We start from the raw sequence: 16,817 nt of genomic DNA, 5'->3' as shown, positions 1-16,817 counted from the left end.
AAATATTTAATGTCGTTGTGGATGCTCTAATACTCAAGTCAACACTGGGCTAAGAAGAAGAAAAGTTGAAAGAGCATGAGTGAAAGCTTGTTTTCTTGTGGAGAAAAGGTGATCTTCAACCACCATCACCCATCCTTTTATACTGCCAAATCTCGATCTCCATATGGACTGCCACATCTGCTTGCGGACTGCAAAAGCATGGGGTCACATAGAGCCACATCCACCTGTGGGCGTAGTAATATGGGGTGTCAAAGCCGTGGCATTCGCGTCGTACACCTAACACTGCACAGAAGTCACCGCGAGTCACATCTGCCACTATTGCTCTGGTCGATGGCAATTACTGGCAGCTCCATGTCAGATTGCAACTGTCAAAACTAGTCGGACATTCAAATCAGAGGGGTCAGACTCAATAGAGATATAATGTTCCCATGACCCGAGCGCATCATCTTGAGGGTGTTCTTGTACAAAGGATGCTCTTATAGTGTAATCTGTTATGGGGATGTCCATGGTCGAGATATTTCCAAAATGAGTGTACAACTGAAGTCCTGTGTGATATTTTTGAAGATGTTCTGAGTTAGGATCTTCCCAAAGTAAATATACGGTTGTGATCTTTTCAGGGATGTTCTAGGTTGGAGATGTTCCCAAAGTGAGTACATGATTGACACACACACATGATTTTATGGAGGAGTTTATGTGCATGACAAGAGATGTTGAGCAACTTGTGGTGCCTTTCTTAAAGTGGATTGCATTGGAGTGGCCAATCTCCTGTGTTTAGTAGGCCATGACTAGGAGCAAACAAGCATTGCCCTCACATAAGTAAAAGAAGTGGCCACTAAATTTTGTCCTCCTCTAAACACTAAAAAATTTTAATTTTTTTTTCTACAATTAGATCCTCTCATTTGAACATTCTTTTGAACTTTGTCACATAATTAAACATTTTCTAAGCAAAAGACTAGGTAGCTAAGTAGGTAAGGTAGGTTTCTAAGATATGAAGAGGAATTGGAGAAAACCCTCTATTGGTGATCTCATTAGGAAAACAAAATTCCAAGTGCACTCAGTGATGACAATCACTCAATTTTTATGATAAATGGTTGAATATTTCTTGGCCACTAGTCATTTATTTATCATGTCTTTGCCATATCATCCATGTACATGCTAAATAATTAAGCTTTTTAATGGAGAATTAATGAAACTTTGTAGTAGGAGCATGTCTAATCCTATGACACCAACTTCCTAATGCTTCAAGCAATCACCAACCCTTAGTGGATAACTGCTAGGATGCAACAAGATCAACACACTTGATTAGAAATCTTGTAGACACGGATCACAATGTTATTTTGATTTCTAAAGTTTATGATGTTAATTCTAAATTCAATGTTAATATAGTTTCAGTTTGCTGAAATTACATGAGTTTATAAGTTTAAGGTGCTGAAAAGTGCTATTAGCTTCAATTTGTTTCAGATTCCTGTACATTGATTTCAATTTCAGTTACTTTCAATCTGAGTTTTGTCGGCTAGGAATTCTAAAGTTTTGATGTTGATTCTGAATTTTGTGTTATTATATATCTATGATATTTAGTTTCAGTTTGTTGAAACTACATAGGTTTATAAGATTAAGACGCTGACAAGTGTTGTTAGTTTCCGTTTATTTCAGATTCTTATATAGTGATTTCAGTTTCAGTTGCTTCTGACGAATATGTTTCAGATTGTATGAGTATCAACAATTTGAGTTTTATCAGCTAGGAATTCTAAAGTCTTTGATGTTGATTCTGAAGATTTATATTATATAATTTTAGTTTGCTGAAACTATGAGTTTACAAGTTTTTGATGCTAATAAGTGTTGTTAGCTTCAGTTTATTTCAGATTCCTGTTTAGTTATTTTAGTTTCAGTTACTTCCGACAAATACGTTTTAGATCGTATGAGTATTGATACGGTTAGTGATGGAGGGGCCCAAGAGGAAAGGATTAGAAAAGTCCAAGCTATGTGGCGGTCAAAAGTCACGAGGAGGTGGCGGTCAATAGTCATGGCGACTTGGCGGTCAAAAAGGCAGGCTGACAGGACAGTCAGGGCTCAGCATAGGCAGAAGCGGGTTGGGATCGGCAGAGCTAAGAGGAGTCAGCTCGATCCACAGACCTGTAGTAGAGGGCCCGGAAATACAGAGCACATAGGCCGGTCAGGGTCGGCAGAGCTGATCAGAAGTAGCCCGAGCTACAGACCTGCGGTTGAGGGCCAGGAAGTACAAAGCGCAGGATGCAAGTCGGTATCGGCAGAGCTAAGCAGAGGCCAAGAACTGGAAGTATAGGCCAATGGATCGGAAGCGGCAGAGCTGATCAGAAGCAGCCCGAGCTACAGACCTGCGGTTGAGGGCCAGGAAGTACAAAGCGCAGGATGCAAGTCGGTATCGGCAGAGCTAAGCAGAGGCCAAGAACTGGAAGCATAGGCCAATGGGTCGGAGGCGGCAGAGCTGATCAGAAGTAGCCCGAGCTACAGACCTGCGGTTGAGGGCCAGGAAGTACAAAGCGCAGGATGCAAGTCGGTATCGGCAGAGCTAAGCAGAGGCCAAGAACTGGAAGCATAGGCCAATGGGTCGGAAGCGACAGAGCTGATCAGAAGTAGCCCGAGCTACAGACCTGCGGTTGAGGGCCAGGAAGTACAAAGCGCAGGATGCAAGTCGGTATCGGCAGAGCTAAGCAGAGGCCAAGAACTGGAAGTATAGGCCAATGGGTCGGAAGCGACAGAGCTGATCAGAAGTAGCCCGAGCTACAGACCTGCGGTTGAGGGCCAGGAAGTACAAAGCGCAGGATGCAAGTCGGTATCGGCAGAGCTAAGCAGAGGCCAAGAACTGGAAGTATAGGCCAATGGGTCGGAAGCGACAGAGCTGATCAGAAGTAGCCCGAGCTACAGACCTGCGGTTGAGGGCCAGGAAGTACAAAGCGCAGGATGCAAGTCGGTATCGGCAGAGCTAAGCAGAGGTCCAGAACTGGAAGTATAGGTCAATGGGTCGGAAGCGGCAGAGCTGATCAGAAGCAGCCCGAGCTACAGACCTGCGGTTGAGGGCCAGGAAGTACAAAGCGCAGGATGCGGGTTGAAGATCAGCGTAGCTATGTCTAAACAGTTAGGGCTGCAGGTCTGCGAATTGGAGGCCTGGAAATGCGAACCACAGGTGCAGGCTGGTGTGGGGACACAATGGATCGGAGGAGCTAAGTAATACGGGAGCGGAGAATCTCAACGGTCCGTCAGGGGTAATCATTACATACCAATGATGCGGGCGAAGGCGAAGGTTCCTGAAACGAAAAGATGCCCTCATAGCCAGTAGTAGCCTGCCAGTTGTCCCTCATTACAGGACAAAACCCAAGTGCGAAGGCGGAGTTTCCTAACAGAAAGATGCTTTCACAACAAATAGCAGCGCGACAGGTGTTCAGGGCTAGAGGACAAAGCCGGGCGTCTAACGTTTTCTGACAGAGGGGCAGGTTCTAGCAGGAGGACGCATAAAAGGGGAGAAATCCCTCGTACGCAGGTACGGGCACACACTCCCCCGTCACTTTTTTCCACAACTGTTTTCCTTTTCTCCTTCTGTCTGCTTTTTTCTGGGGAAAAAGGACCTGACTTGAGCGTCGGAGGGCCTGATCCGGGGACTTTTTCCCTGGGTTTTGGTCTCTAACGTGAGAGGGGGGATCGTCTGAGTGTGCGCAGGGTCCTGCAGCCGCATCAGCCACCCGTGGGGAGCCTTCACCGCCCGCGACTTTCCGTCAACGCCCAGTCCACCGCGACCGGCCTCCGTCCGACTCAGCTTCCGGACGGGATCAAATTTGGCGCCGTCTGTGGGAACACAACAACCTGTTCCGGAGCGTGAAGATGGAGGACTCCGGTCGAAGTTCTAGCCGGAGGATCAACGTAACTATGACTGCAGGGGAGTACGAGCTTTTCAAGGAGGTGAGGAAGCAGGCCACCCCTGAGGCATCCAAAGAACTAGCTCCCGCTTCCAACAGGAGCTCAAAGAGGAAGCAGCCGGAAGAACTCCCGCGTGCTTCATTCCGAGAGCCCCGCCGCGATTATCATCGGTCCGGACCTCGCGGGCGTAGTCCAAAGAAGGAGGAGCCGCCAGCCTCAGTGGCGGAAAGCTCTCTACACCAGCCTCGGGATTCAGGAAAGGGGAAGGCCGTGATCATGGCTGAAGATCTGCCCGAAGATCCTGACGATAAGGTACCTTTCTCTGCCCAGATCTTGAAAGAAAGCCTGCCGCGGGGTTACCGAGCCCCAAACATTGGAGAATATGATGGGAGCAAGGACCCAGAAGAGCACCTGAGAAAGTTCAAGAACGCGGCTATATTGTATCAATATAGCGATGCCGTCAAATGTCGAGTCTTCCTGCACACTCTGTCTGGATCGGCGCAAAAGTGGTTCGATGGATTGCCCCCAGAATCCATCAGCCGCTTCAGGGACTTCAAAACGGCCTTCCTGCGCCGTTTCGCCAGCAGTCGTAAGTACCAAAAAACCGACCACTGTCTTTTTGCTCTCAAGCAGGAGTCAACGGAGCCCCTGCGAAGCTACATCAATCGATTCAGTCAGGTAGCTAACGACGTCCCCTCTGCCACCTCTGAGATACTGATGAGCGCCTTCTCCCACGGATTGCGAGAAGGGGAATTCTTCAGGGATCTCATCAAAAACCCCGCCCGGAGTTTTGACGATATGGTAGAGAAAGCTTCGTGCTACATCAAAGTGGAAGAAGCGCAGGCCGCCAGGCGGAAAGCCGAGAAGACGGTGGCACCAGGCAACCGACCTGAAAGAAGAGCACCACAGCCAGCCCAGCCCTTCCAGCGCATTCAACCCAGGCCTGCCCCCCAGCCCGCTCAGGGAGCCAGGCCAGCTCCGCAAGTCGCCGCCATACAAGCGCCCAGGCCTGGACCAAGGGGAGCACCATATTGCACATATCATCGATCCAGGACACACGATCTCAGCAACTGCTTCCAATTCGCCCGGGATTCCAGGCGAGCTGCGGAGCAAGGCTTGCCCCCCCCCGGCGCTGGCGCCCCAAATACAGAGAATGGAGGAAGAACGGGCTGCAGCTGGACGTGCTCGGCAGGCCCGGCCCGACCTAGCTGGCCCATCTAACCATGCTGGCCCCGGCGAAGACCGAAGAGACGCCGGAGAACTCGATAATCGGGGCAACATGGCTGTGCGAGAGATTGGTATGATTTCAGGAGGGCCCACTGACGGGGATTCAGGCCGGGCTCGTAAATCACATAGCCGGCGACTATATGTGGGGGCCGTGGGATGCAGCTACGAGCAGGCATCTGGCCCTGTCCTCAGCTTCGGGCCCCAAGACATGGAAGGTTTAAAGCTGCCCCACGATGATGCCCTCATAATCAGGGCCGTTATTGCTAATAGCCGAGTGGCTCGGGCCTTTGTGGATACCGAGAGCTCGGTTAACATTTTATTCAGGGCTGCGTTTGAGGAGATGCAGATCGACGCCGCTGAGCTCCAACCTGTAACCACTTCCTTGTACGGATTTACAGGTAATGAAGTCAAACCCATGGGTCAGATCAAGCTGGCCATTTCCATGGGCACTGAGCCATTGGTGCGCACGCGGAGGAGCACTTTCATTGTGGTGGATTCGCCTTCCTCCTACAACGTCATCCTGGGAAGGCCAGCCCTGCATGATTTCCGGGCTGCCGTCTCCACCTTTCACCAGAAGATCAAGTTCCCGGTCGGCGAGCAGGTCGGAGAGGTCAAGGGGGAGCAGAAAGTGTCTCGTAGCTGCTACATAGACATGGTCCGAGTAGAGGCGCGCAAAAGCCGGAGGACGCAAGATGGGGGAGTACACGCTATCCAAGAGGAACCGCTACCTATTACTGAAGAACCGATCTCTTGGGAGGAGGTCCAGCTACACCCCGACAGATCGGAGAGCATCACTCGCATCGCCAGTGACTTACCTCCGGAGCTCAAAGCGGAGCTGATACAGTGTCTGAGCCACAACCGAGACGTCTTTGCTTGGTCGCCAGAGGAGTTGCCCGGGGTCAGACCAGAAGTAGCCGAGCACAAATTGCATATTATACCCGAGGCTAAGCCAGTCAAGCAGAAGAAGAGAAACTTCCCTGCCGAGCAGAATAAAATTATCCGAGCTGAAGTAGAGTAGCTCCTGAAGGCTGGACACGTTCGAGAGGTGCAATTCCCGTCTTGGCTCTCTAACGTCGTGTTGGTAAAGAAGCCAAACAACAAGTGGAGGGTGTGCATAAACTTTCGCAACCTCAACAAAGCCACTCTCAAAGACTGTTATCATCTCCCGTGTATCGATCAGGTGGTGGACTCAACGGCTGGTTGTGAAAGGATATGCATGATGGACGCTTATCAGGGATATCATCAAATACCCTTAGCCCAGAAGACCAGGAGAAGGTCAGCTTCATAACGGCTGACGGTACTTTCTACTATACCGTCATGCCATTCGTACTCAGGAACGCTGGAGCTACCTACCAAAGGATGATGGACAAAGTCTTTCGGGCTCAGATCGGGCGGAACGTAGAGGTTTATGTTGATGACATCCTGATCAAGTCCCCTCTGGCGTCCAGTCTGATAAAAGATGTAGAAGAAACCTGTGGGACTCTGAGGCAATATGGGGTGAAGCTGAATCCCTTGAAATGTCTGTTCGGGACCAAAGAAGGGAAATTTCTGGGCTATCTGGTGAGTGAATGAGGGATAGAGGCCAACCCTGAGAAGGTGCAAGCACTTCGGAACATGCAGATCCCTCAGAATCTGAAGGAGACGTAGAAGCTGGTCGGCAGGATAACAGCCCTGTCCCGATTTATCTCCAAATCTGCAGATAGAGCGGCGCCCTTCTTCAAGGTGCTCAGGAAAGCGGCCAAGTTTCAGTGGACGGAAGAATGCACACAGGCCTTTGAAGAGCTGAAGCAGTACCTAGAGTCTTTGTCATCACTGTTCAAGCCTGTTGTGGGAGAGCCCCTTTGGGTCTACTTGTCAGCCACCCCCGAGGCCGTGGGGGCCGTGCTAGTTAAGGAGCAGGATAATGTACAACGGCCGGTGTATTTCTTTAGTCATCTATTGAAGGGGGGCCGAGTCTCGGTATACGGCCCTGGAAAAGTTGGTCTATGGACTTGTTCTCGTGGCTCGGCGTCTCCGACCGTATTTCTTGGCGCACCCCATTACCGTCTTGACGAACAGTACAATGGGCCGAGCTCTCACCAAGGTGGAAGTAGCGGGTCGGCTTATCAAGTGGGCAACTGAGCTAGGGGAGTATGACATACAATATCAGCCTCGAACCGCAATCAAAGCACAGGCTCTGGCAGATTTCTTGACAGAAGTATACCCAGCGGACTCAGAAGAGGTCTGGAAAATCTACGTGGACGGATCGGCTACCCATCAGGGGAGTGGCGTAGGAGCACTGCTCATATCCCCACAGGGAGATATCATGCAGTTGGTCGTGCGGTTAAATTTCAGAGCTACCAACAATAAGGCAGAATATGAAGCTCTACTAACAGGCCTGCAAGCAGCTCGGCATGTGGGGGCGAGCCGAGTCATCATATATTCCGATTCCCAGCTGGTGACGCAACAGACAACCGGGCAATTTCGGGTGAATAGCGAGAGGATGCAAGTTTATAAGGAGGCTTATGAAAAGATGAAAGGAGAATTCAAGGAGGTCACAGTCACGAAGATTCCTAGAGCTGAAAATGAAAGAGCGGATGAGTTGGCTAAAATGGCTAGTTCCCTGAGTACATGGATGCTCGACCGATCTATAGCGCAGACCTTCCTTGTAGCCCAGATAGATTTACAGAATAACGCGGGAGAAGTAATTGATTGGAGAGCGCCCATAATAAGCTTTCTTCAGCAAGGAGCCATACCCACCAACCCCGAGGAAGCGCGTATGATCAGGAGGCAAGCCCACTCTTATGCAATGATTGAGGATCAGCTGTACAAAAGGTCTTTCTCCAGACCTCTACTCAAGTGCCTGAATATGGAGGAAGCGGACCAGGCCTTGCGAGAGATACATTCGGGGTGCTGTGGTAATCACGCTGGGGGAAGAACGCTGGCCCGGAAGGTATTGCTGGCTGGTTATTTCTGGCCTACCTTGCAGAAGGACGCACAGAGGTTGGTGAATACTTGTCTATCATGCCAGAAGTACCAGAGCCTGACGCACAGACCTACAGAGCTGCTGAGAACTTCTATAGTATCCTGCCCTTTCGATCAATGGGGTATGGATATCGTGGGGCCTTTCCCGATGGCTACCGGGCAGAGGCGCTTCTTGTTGGTAGCAGTAGACTACTTCTCCAAGTGGGTGGAAGCAGAAGCCCTAGCCAGAATCACTGAAGATGCGGTGATCCAGTTCCTATGGAAAAATATCTTTTGCAGATTTGGCTTACCCCATAAGTTGGTGTCAGACAATGGTAGACAATTTCAAGGGCACAGGATACAGAATTGGTACAAGGGGTTCGGCATAACTCAGGCCTTCACCTCAGTGGCTCATCCTCAAAGTAATGGTCAGACCGAGGTAGTCAATCGGGAGATAGTACGCGGGCTTAAAGTCAAGCTGGATCACATGGGGGGCAGCTGGGTGGACGAGCTCCCAGGCATTTTGTGGGCCTACCGTACGACGCCCCGAGAGAGCACAGGTCTGACACCCTTCCATCTGGTCTATGGTAATGAAGCGGTGGTTCCTCTGGAGGTCGGGATACCTTCTGTAAGAAGGATGATGTACGACGGAGAGAACACCGAGCGGCGGCTGGCTGAACTGGATTTCATCAGCGAAATTCGTGAGCAAACAGCTGCCAGGTTGGAAGCCTACAGACAGAGGATGAGACAGAACTATAATAGGAAGGTGATCCCTCGGTTCTTCGGAGAAGGTGACCTGGTCTGGAAGCAGATAAAGCCCTTAGGGGAAGTGACGAAGTTGGCCCCTCAATGGGATGGACCGTACAAGGTTATCAAGAGATTGGCATCAGGAGCCTATTATTTACAAGACGCTCAAGGAAGGAAGTTGGATCGACCTTGGAGTGCCAACTACCTACGGCCCTATCGAGTTTAAGGGGGCTGGCTCTGTGGTCGTAGGCTGGATCAGACGAGGGGCGAGGAGGCAGTAGGATAGTCAAATGAAAAATCGAAAAGACATATGTACATGTAACGATTTCCCAGTTTAAGTGGCTAGTACAGATCATTTGAAAGGAGCAAAAATCTCATCCGGAAAGCCTTGAATGATTAGGTTGTGATTCAAGAAGTCTGCTGCGGGAATGGAGCTCAAGAAGCTCTGCGCGTTCAGTTGCCTGATAACTCCAGCCGCCGTATATGGCACGGTCATAGCAAAGCGTGCCCCAGCCTGGGACAGGAATTCGGGGGAAGTCAGGTAGGACATTCGACTTCGTAGGCAACGGTCCTCCTCTCCTTCTTGATAGACGGTTAAGGCGGTGGATACCCCAGTTAACGCCGCTCGGGACTGTGACAGTTCTGCTTTCAGCGCCCGCAATTCAGCTGCCTGAGTCTCCAACTGTGCCGCCTGGACCTCCAGTGTATTGTTCTTGTCCTGCAGAAGAGTATTCTTGGATTGTATTTCCTGAGCTTGGTGGGCTAGTTGCTGCTGAAACCCTGCATCAGATGCGGCTTTCTCTTCCCTCATAGCTCGGAGTTCATCCTTCACCTGTATCAGGGACCGTTTCTGTCGGTTGGTCTGATTGGTTAGGGCCTGAATCTCCGCTCGCAAAGCATAGCTGGCCTGGGCAGGGTCGTTCAATTGCAACTCTAATTCGGAGACTCTCTCCTGTAGTTCTTTGCTTTCATGATGAAGGGTGTGGAAAGATTGGTTCAGCACTAGGGATTCTGCATGAGTCTGGAGGAAAGATATAACCCTCAGTTAAGGCCAACCACTACCCAGTATAAGGTGAAGAGTACTTACTTTAGCCCAGAACTTTGAGAACCTGTCCATCTGGGCCAATGGAGGTGCGTCACCCATTTGATCCATGCTCTCTGCCCACAAACTGCCGAGACAGCCTTTCATCATCAGGAGGCTTGCGGGGGCGTCGGGCCGCCGAGCTAGAGCAGCTTCAGAGGGGATGGTGGTCCTGTAACGATGGCGGGCGGAGAAGGAAGGTTGAGAAGGGCCGGCGTCAGCACCAGGAGGGGCCGGAGTTGGCTCAGGAACGGGCTCAGTGGGCACCGGGGTTTGATGATCGCCGGGGCTGTCTCCCTCTGTAGCAGTAGGAGCGGAGCGGAACGCAGCTGGTCGCCCCCTGTAGGGGTTAGGGGAAGCTGCCAGATAAGGAAAACAGATGTAAAGAGGGAAGTAATGTCAGAGCCAGTCACGACAGTAGCAAGAGGCAGTATGATCATAAGAAAAAAGCAAGACCAAGCGTTAATGAAGTCAGACCTGGTTTTCGGCGCCGCCTGTGAAGCAGGGGCTGGTTATCAGAGTCAGAATCATCAGAGCAAGGCTGACCCAGGGAAGAGGACGCCGCACCCCTGTCTGTGTCGCCCCGTCCGGATGAGCTCGGACCTGCGCGATGAAGAGCTGCGCGACCGCGTCTGGATGATCGCGAGGCTCCTCGGGAGACGCTTCTGGCCGGGAGTGTGGCTTGGCCCCGACCCCGACCTCGGTTCAAGGCGGCAGAGGAAGGAGAAGCGGCGTGTAGGGCAGGGCTGGGAGCAGGCTGAGTCGCTGCCCTGACTGCGGCAGACCCCAGGTGAGGGAGTAGCCTCCTGCCCAAGATTGCCCGACTGCGCCGCATTATCTCCAGGTCATCGAGGGGCAGAGGCAGAACCTCCGACGCTCGATACAAAACTTCAGCTGAAGGCATCAACACAAGAAGTCACTCTTAAGGGAATCGAAAAGGAGGCATTCCACACTGACTCACCTAAGGAGCGCGGTGTGTCAGAGGTACAGCGGCTTAGCCTGAAGAAAGAAAGTAGATCTTCATATAGTAATCTCGTCATATTCAAGCGCCAATCCTCTAATCGATCAGCAGCCGTGGCATAGGAGAGGTCCAGGTGGAATTCGTCCAGCGCTGGAGTCAGAGGCAGTTCAGGTTGCCAGTGCATGGGCCAGGCAGTTTCCTCCGGAAACCAGAGAAAAAAGAACTTTTTCTTCCAGTTAGCACTGGGAGGAGGAAGAGGAGAAAAGAAAGCGGTTTGGCTGCGAGCTTGGAAATCAAAGAGACCATCGGCACCCCGAACGAGAGTGAAGAAGCAATGAAAAAGGAGAGCTGACCAAGAAAACCTCACAAACTTCGCAGAGTACTACAAAGCCACATAAGATTTTTATGGAATTGGGGGATAGCTGACCTAAGGGAACCTTAAAGTAGCGGCACACTCCGGACAAAAAAGGATGCGGGGGTAGACGAAGGCCAGATACGAACTGCTCAGTAAAGAAAGTACAAGAACCCGGCGGGGGATCGAAGTACAAGTTCACACCAGTAGGAATGATGGGGCGAAAGCTAGAAGGGACTTCGTAAGTGTACTGTAGGTCATCCCAATCTAACTCAGTGAAAGTTGAAGCGCTTGGGAAATGCTCCGCTAGCAAGGAAGCCCAAGAAGGAGAAGCCATTGCAAGGAAGATTATCTCAGGCGGCAGAAGGAACAGACGAAAAGGGGAAGCTTGGAGAAGAAAGAAGAAGCGCGGCGCAGTCTCAGAAAAGATCAGTCGGCGGCGGCGATGCTTGAGTGCTTTACTGTCATAGCGAAAGAAAGAGTCATATAATACTTATAGGTATGGTGGGCGGAGGACATTTTCGTAAGTCAACAACGGACGGTAGATGCAGGGTCTGGAGTAGACGGGGGACGTTCTGCGATGAGCTTCGAGAAGACAATCAGGGGGCATTAAGGGAAAGATAAGGGTCCGAGATACGAAGCGCCTCCCTGGGAAATTGTGTTAAACAGAACAAAAGCGTATGGAAGGGTCACCAGAAGGCGGATAAGTCAAATCCACGGGCTGCACGGACACACGAGGTAACCTTTAACCCAGGCAAGCCCATTAGGAGGGCGACGATGGGAGGAGAGGCTACGTAGCGAAAGAAAGTAGATAAGGGAAATTTGATCATCGAAGCTCGGCCGAAACTAACGAACAACTTGCCGAAGAAAACAAGCTATCAGTGCGCGAAGGAGACGCAGCACAGTTGTAGGATCGTAGGGGAAAGCGAAGACAAACAGGCCGAGGTCAGTACCATTACACAAATACCACCGAAGAAAAGCCGGTATCAACGCATCAAAAAGTAAGCAGCCTAACATAGTTCTAATTACACTACATTCAGAGAAGGAGGAGACGGGTCATTAAAGGCCGACAGAGGGGAAGCTGGGTCGGCTGGTTCAGCAGGAGGAGGGGCAAGGGCTTCAGAAGCTTGGGGGATGGCGGCAGGAAGATCCTGGGGAGACACCTCTACGAGGGTTGGAGCGGCAGTAGGAGGAGGAGCAGCCTGGAAGAAGAGCCCGTCATCCGCCTCGAAGGAGGGGAAGGTGTCCTGCGGCAGTTCCCGGGCAAGGCGAGCAGTATCCAAGAAAGTGGCGGGGGGCGCTGCGCGCAAATAACCTTGCTCGAAGGCTTGTCTTACCCCGCCAGCAGCCCCGTAACTCAGCAGCACGACCATCCAGCGCCCCAGCTTCTGAAGGAAAAAGGAAGAACGAACATAGGCCAAGCGGTAGGCCTTCAGCCGCCCAAGCTCTCCCGCCAGGTACTCTGCCATGGCGTCCTTGTCCTGGGTAGCCTCCGCGCGAGCTGCAGCCAGGTCACTCTGGCCCTGAGACACTGCCTCCTGGGCCCGCGAAAGCTCCGCCTACAAAGATTGAAGCTGGGCCTGACAAGCTTCCCACTGAGCTCGCAGGGTGGTTTCCCGACCCACAGCAGCACTGGACACGGTTTGGGCTTCAGCCAGCCCCATCTGTAGGAGCTCCCGACCTTGTTTCAGCAGAGCCAATTCCCTTGACTGGGCAAGCAGCTCTGCCTCTCGGTTTTTCAGTTCAGAGGTCGCCGCTTGACGGCGTTCCACTTCAGAGGCCAGGGAAGACTCACTTGTCTTCAAAGCCGCCTCCAACTGTTGAAGTTTATCAAAGGCAGCATGGGAGATGGTCCGAGCCGAAGCTGCTGACTCCCCGATGGCCCGCAAATAGGCATCCAAGCTTCCCAAAGGGGGCTCGGGAGGAGCTGAGGAAGTCGCAGGATGCTCCAGTTCCCGGAGACGGGCCTTGAGTGCCACATTCTCCCGTTCTAGCTCGGCCGCTCGTTGGACTACGCTCAGACTCGCCGAGCAGGTCTGCAAGTGCCCATAGGAGGGGAAAGGAAGTTATGGAAACACACACGCACACCCAGAAGAAGGAAAGAAGGGAAGAAGGGACTCACCGCGACCAGAGAACAAGCAACCTGATCGAGCTCTTCCAGAGGGTATTCGCTTTCCCAGAACTGCCGATGAGCCGCTTGCCAGGAGTTGGCCAAGGCCCCGTGGAAGTCGACCCTGCCAAAAAAAGGGGATGAGGTAGCAGCTGGCACGTTCGCCGGGTCAGTCGCCGAAGGAAGCCTCCAGAGGGCCCTAAAGGCCCAGTCCAGGGAGGGCGGTTCAGAAACAGGCACGACCGAACTCGTTGGTATCAGAGGGGAGGAGGCTGGAGGAGTCAAGGAATCCAGGGGTTGGCCACCAGAAGGTGAAGGCGGGGCAGGTAGCACGCTCTGGAGTGGCGCCGTAGTAAGTCGGTCTGACGGCGGGCCTACCACCTCCAGGTCATAGGCCTGTTCCTGGCCCAAACTGGTCTCCTGAGCCGAGCTCGTGCCCGAAGACTTGGAGGGGGAAGAAAGAACCACCACGCGTTGGCGCTGTGAAGGTGGAGGAGAAGTGGCGGTGACCGGGGCCATCCGTTTGCTATTGCGCGTCACACGCAGCCGCAGAGTAGGACGGAGAGGAGGAGCCTGTCTAGTGGGCGAAGAAGCAGTCGCAGGTTGATCGGAGGTGTGGGACAATGCTGGGTCTGCAGCGCTGGGAGAAGGTAGCACTGCGAACGGCGGGGCAATCACAACATCAGAGGTTGGGGGTGCTGGAAGTTGAGGATCGAAGGCAGCAGCTGGATCAGAAGGTAGGCCTGGTGTCAGCTCCTGATGCAGGGCTTCCAGGACAGCAACTGCGGGCGTCTCTTGGCAGGCGAAGGAACGGAGGATAGCAGCCGCTACAAGAATAAAAAAGAAAAGGCACCTCAGTTAGCGAAGAGCGGCGTGCAAGAATAGACAGCTTACCAAAGGGAGCTCCGATTTCTGCAGGGACGGGACTAAAGCCGAAGGTGTATAAAATGCCTTCCAGCATCAACATAGACAAGCGAACAAGAACACCGGTCAACTTGTCCGCAGCTGCAAAGCAGGCAGATTCATGAACATGTGGGGGGAAAGCCGAAGCCGGGAGGGGGCGCCACTGAGAAGACCCAGCCAAGGGGGAAGGCGGTTTAAGAAAGAAAAAGCGGGACCTCCAGCCCTTATTGGAAGAAGGTAGGCCGTCAAAGAACTTAAAGCCCGGCTTGGCCTGAACGTTGAATATCCCCGCCTCGGCTCGCCGGAAAGAGTAGAAGTGCTGGAATAGGTGAGGCGTCAAGGAAATTCGATAGATACGGCATAAGATGACGGTTCCACAGATAGCTCGAAATACATTGGGAGCAAACTGGGAGACGCCGATGCCGCAATATTGGCACAAGTCTGAAATAAAGGGGTGCAAAGGAAAGCGAAGACCGCCCATAATCTGATCTCTAAAGACAGTGATACAGCCTTCAGGAGGAGACGAAGGATGTTCATTGGGTGATGGGAGTCGAAGCTCATATGAGGAATCCAATTGCAGAAGGGATTGTAATACCGACAGGTCACGGTGGTCCAAATCCGAAAGATAGCATGAATACTAGGGGAGGTCCTTACCATCCATTGTCGCGAGGGAGAAGCAAGCAAGAAGGTTAGAGGCGAGAAGGATCACAGGCCAGGAACGATCAGAAGGGCAGAGGGGTCGCGAGATCAGGCCGGAAGATGGCAAGTTGCACTAGCAAGGACGAGCACGGAGGAGGAGGGGAGGAGAACGAAGCGTTGGAAAGGAAGCGGCAGATGACCTTTAGGGTTTATAAAGTCCATTCATGCCTAAGAAGCATCAAGAATCGGGCCGAGTATCTTTTTAGGTAACCCGCCCCGAGCCGTCTAAAGGGAAGTAAGCACGGAGGCGTACGAAAAAGGTATGGAAACTGACGTCAGGAAGCGTGGACCATAAATGCAACGGACAGGTGTCAGCATAAGGATAAACCTATTAAAGATAGGCGCGACGGAGTAATCATGACAAGGTGTGGAAAAAGAGGCATCCCTCGGTAAGGTCGAGTGGGAGATTTTACAGAGCTGCAAGGGCCAGGCAATTCAGTAGGGGTCGCGCAGGGAACAGGGCTGATCAGCGGAGGTTAGGAAGGCACGGGTTGGCAGTCAGGGGGGCTGCTTACTCGGAGTAGCTAGGCAAGCATCTCGGTGGAGACAGCCCCCAGGCCGGTTCGTTACCACACCAGCATGCAAAGGCACGCGAAGCTCCCACAAGCTAGAAGAGCGTTGCGTGCCCAGGGCCGAATAAGGTTCATGTTCCCTTTCTCCCGCCCACATCCTATACTATGCATGATATGATTGCAGGAAGACAAGGGATGCGGCAGAACGAGCACAAAACTGGCAAATAACGCCCAGCCGGTAGAAGTAATTAAGGTGGTTCAGATGAGGCAAATGGAGGCTGAAGAGAGCGTCACATCTGTGCTACTAGCAAGGAGGGTCCAGCAGGTCTCGGACCAGCGCCATCGCCATCGGTCTCGGACCGGAGTATCATTACTGGTCTCGGACCAGCGCCATCGCCACCGGTCTCGGACCGGAGTACCCAGACTCTCGCCTCAGTGCGAGTTATAAGTGAGCTCTGTGCTCACGCCCAACGACCTTTTAGGTCGGTAGTCCCAGACTCTCGCCCCAGTGCGAGTTATAAGTGAGCTCTGTCTTCACGCCCAACGACCTTCTTAGGTCGGCTCCCATGCGAGAATTAAAAGTGAGCCCCGTGCTCACGCCCAACGACCTTTTAGGTCGGTAGCCCCTCTCAGGTCGAAGTTATAAGTGAGCTCTGCCCTCACGCCCAACGACCTTCTTAGGTCGGCTCCCATGCGAGAATCAAAGGGAGCCCCGTGCTCACGCCCAACGACCTTTAGGTCGGTAGTTCCAGAACCCGCCCCAGTGCGAGTTATAAGTGAGCTCTGTCCTCACGCCCAACGACCTTCTTAGGTCGGCTCCCATGCGAGAATCAAAAGTGAGCCCCGTGCTCACGCCCAACGACCTTTTAGGTCGGTAGTCCCAGACTCTCGCCCCAGTGCGAGTTATAAGTGAGCTCTGTCCTCACGCCCAACGACCTTTTAGGTCGGTAGTCCCAGACTCTCGCCCCAGTGCGAGTTATAAGTGAGCTCTGTCCTCACGCCCAACGACCTTCTTAGGTCGGCTCTCATGCGAGAATCAAAAGTGAGCCCCGTGCTCACGCCCAATGACCTTTTAGGTCGGTAGTCCCAGACTCTCGCCTCAGTGCGACTTATAAGTGAGCTCTGCTCTCACGCCCAACGACCTTCTTAGGTCGGCTCCCATGCGAGAATCAAAAGTGAGCTCTGTCCTCACGACCAACGACCTTTCAGGTCGGCCCCATGCGGGAATCAAAAATCAGCCCCTCTTTGAAAATCATAAGCGAGCTCGGTGCCTATGCCTAACTACCTTGCTGAGAGATGTGCCTCACCTTGAGCAGGGCATTTTCCATAATCAGGTCAGCTACATCTAACTTTACTCTGCGCAAATTTCAAATATGCAGCAAATACGCAGG

Source organism: Zingiber officinale, chromosome 2B (genome assembly GCF_018446385.1).
Source record: "Zingiber officinale cultivar Zhangliang chromosome 2B, Zo_v1.1, whole genome shotgun sequence".
Lineage (NCBI taxonomy): Eukaryota > Viridiplantae > Streptophyta > Magnoliopsida > Zingiberales > Zingiberaceae > Zingiber > Zingiber officinale.
This window is presented reverse-complemented; position numbering follows the sequence as displayed.